The sequence below is a fragment of the Condylura cristata genome, unplaced genomic scaffold (genome assembly GCF_000260355.1).
Source record: "Condylura cristata isolate star-nosed mole 26May11 unplaced genomic scaffold, ConCri1.0 scaffold00011, whole genome shotgun sequence".
Classification (NCBI taxonomy): domain Eukaryota; kingdom Metazoa; phylum Chordata; class Mammalia; order Eulipotyphla; family Talpidae; genus Condylura; species Condylura cristata.
In genome coordinates, this window is record NW_004567112.1 from 31,765,190 (window position 1) to 31,768,534 (window position 3,345).

The 3,345-nt window shown below is 50.5% G+C and overlaps 1 protein-coding gene across 2 annotated transcripts in view; it reads right to left on the reverse strand.

The window, feature by feature from the left end:
* Positions 1–3,141, reverse strand: part of FAM213A (family with sequence similarity 213, member A) — an 18,767-nt gene extending 15,626 nt beyond the window's left edge. For both annotated transcript variants that reach the window (XM_012723422.1, XM_012723421.1), the window contains exon 1: positions 2,969–3,141. The gene's annotated coding sequence lies outside the window, so the exon portion shown is untranslated. The remainder of the gene's footprint in view (positions 1–2,968) is intronic.
* Positions 3,142–3,345: the final 204 nt, after the last annotated feature.

The following is a 3,345-nucleotide window of genomic DNA, read 5'->3' on the forward strand; positions in this document are numbered from 1 at the left end:
ATCTGCCTGTTCTGCTCCGAGCTCTGTCTCTGGTGAATCCTCTCACCGCCCCTGTACTTCTGGCCTGTACCCCAGTTATGTATGCATAAATAAATAAATCTTTAAAAAGTAATAAATTCTGATACCCCAAGACTTGAAAGTCCCACATTATAGCAACCTCTGGGATCTGGCATCCACAAAGCGATGGGGAGTACCTGCCACTACTACTCTCATGCTGGAGGGTACTCTTTCACTCTCCCTGCTTCCTCCACCCTGCTCAGGGGTTGCTTCTGGGCAAAACTGTTATAATGATAATAAAACAAAGTATCAGTGCTGGGAGGGTTAACTCATGCCTAAAACAAGTAGAGACAGTAACTTTCTAAACTTGAAGGGTACACCTGCCCAGCCCAAGTCCCACCCAAGGAATCCTCCCTCTTCAGAATGAGTAGGCTTGAGACAGGGAAGAAAGAAGAAAGGAGCACCCAGGGAGACTGTGAGTGCACCTGGGCCTTCTTGCCTCAGGCCTCAGTAAACAAGGTTACAAAGGATGCTTCATCTTCTTTCTTTGCCATCCGGTTCCCTTCTCTTTCTCTCAAAAGTCTCAGTCCTGCCCATCCTTCACTGAGGAAATCAGAAAATTGAGGTCTAGAGGAGACATTACTAGTCTAAGACACACAAGGAGCTGGATGGTGATTTGCTGGGACTCAGGTCTAGGTCTCACAACTCCCAATCCATGGCTATTTATCTTGTGCTGGACACTGCCGCAGAGGCTGGACCCGTGTGTGTGGGGAGGGGAGAAGGGGGGTGTCAGGGGTTGGGGCTCAGGAAGGGATGGTCTAAATGTCTGCAGTCTGCTCCCTGGCAAGAAGGCAGCTGAGAACAAAACTGCTCCTGAATAGAGCTTGGGGAATCTGGCGGCTAGAGAGCTTGCCTTTCCCAAGTTTGATGCTTTGTAAGCAGTTTAATCCACAGACAAATGTTTTCTTACGGTTTATCAATGCCCATTCTCAGCTGAGAAGCCTTTCTGTACCTCTACTCTCCACATCACAAGGCTCTATCTTGAAAATACCAGTTTAGCCCAGTTATACAGATACCCAGGACCCCATGAGCAGTAGGGGGTGCCTCCCCTTTACCCTTGCCACCGAGTATTCTGGGACTAGCCACAATGAGCTCTCACCTACTTGCCTCAGCCTCCAACTGCCTGTTCTGCATATTCCACAACACAGACTTCATGCTGCCTCTACTGCAGCCTGATTAACATTGCCTTCTGCACTACCAGCTCCAGAGAAGGCAAAGGGCACTGCCCAATTATAATCTCCCTGTGCCAGAGGCTACTGAGCTCAGAGGTGAGGCTGGTTCCTACGCAGTGGCTCTGGATAGTTTTTGCCACATAAACTTCAGAATGGGGAAACTTGGAGTTCCTCTGTGCCACATTTCATGAAGAGGCAAATTTCCTAGCTGGTAGGAAAGATGCCTTACTCCTGAGATACTGACAGAGCAGGGGGACAGGAGGATGGGTTGAGTCCCAGAATTCTAGTCCTAACCAAACTTTTCTGAGCACCATTTAAGTAACATGAGCTCACCAGACATTCTCAGAAACATCTCTCCCTCTCAGACACAATGTATAAAATCTCAACTAAGTAACATGCCTTTATGAAGGGAGGAGGTGTGGGAAAGGCCAGACCAAGAGTAACTAATATCTAATTCAAATTCCTACAAATTGTAAAACCAGTACAAGGCATTGTTTTTCCACTGGTAAAATAAATGATTCCTGAATTATTTTCTAGAGTTCTAGAAATCAAAGAATAAAATATATGGGAGCCATGTAAACTACCTTATAAAGAGTGCTATAAACTACCTTACAAAGAGTGCTATAAATGTGCGGTATACTTGTTTCTCACTTCTAAGTTAATCAATGATAACGATTACCCATAAAACACTGATGGTACACAAAATGGAAGGTTCCTGATTACTGTATATGTTCCAAGGAGTCAAGTGTGCATTCTGGATCTCAATTCTCAGTCACCGGGGCTGGGTGGGGGCAGAAGCAACCAAAACTATACAAGCTGGTTCATGTTTAATGTTTTTAAAAATAAATCCTAAGTGATCATTTTCTTTTTAATCAAATATACCAGGTGAAAAAAAGCCCAAAAATAAAGTCTGAATAACTGGGTTGCAGAAACAGAGTGGTATACATGGTAAAGGCAAAATGGCTTAGGGTCAGCTGGGCCTGCACCCTAGTTTACTTTCTGGCTGGCCAGGCTTGCTGTCTCCCCAGGAGCCCTAGTCAGAATGGACCTTAATCTTACTCCTTCACCTCCTCCTGGCTCCTGCAACAACCATGAGAGACAGTCAGACCGGTGTCTCGTTCTTCCTTTCATCCCCAGACTACAGTACACTTGGGCTCTTTCCAATTTTGTTAGGAGTTTGTAACTTTTGTGGGAGGGAAGAAAGAGGTGCATGTGAGATTATGAAAAAAAAAAAAAAGAAAAAAAAAGCTGGAAACCGGGGTCCCCGAAACTGCACGACCCTAGACAAGCAGAGGCAAGGACGGCTAGGTCCCTCCGCCTCTCTATCCCTCAACTCTAGCTGTTCTGCCCACTATCCTCGCTATCCCCTGGGAACGTCTGGGCCCGACCCCACGAGGCAGACACACCTCAGGGCAAAGTCCTTTTCTCAGTTTTTTTTGGGAAAAATGATTCAGGCTGTTACCTGCCATCAGCCTCAACGCCTGGGGGAGGGGAAGAAAAGGATCGGGTCGGCATAGGTTCCGGCCCCCGGTCCTGTAACCCCGAACGCCGGATCTTCCCACCGAGGGTCAAGGGGCTATGGGACTAGGCGCCGCCAAGGCCGACGGGGCGTCATCCTTGAGGGAGGGTGCAGGACTCGGGTCGCAACGAAAGGAGATTCACGCCGGCTCCGGACCTCACACACATCCCGCACACCTGCGACGCGCCCCTCTTTCCCGATCCTGACTCAGTTTCCTCACCTGCCTCGACGGATTCCGCCTTCGCGGACTTCACTTGCCTCGCAGAGCCCTAAACGTACACGTACTGCTAGCGTTTCCCTCCCGCCCGCCTCCTGTCCCGCCGGACGCCGAAGGGAATAGCGGACTTGTACCTCCTGGACCCCAAGGGTCCCAGGAGTGGACCCTGCGCCTGCGCACGCTCACGCCAGCGTCCCGCCGCGCGCCGCCGCCACTCTCACGTGACCGAGCCCCGCCCACCCCGCCCCGGAGGCGCCCTCCCTCAGCCCGCTCCGGAGAAAGCCCCGCCCTCTGTAGGAGGAGCTCCGGCTCCCGGCTCTGGCGGCGCGGCCCGCGGGAACAAAGCCCCCAACCATGGCCACTGTCCTTCGCGCGCGCCC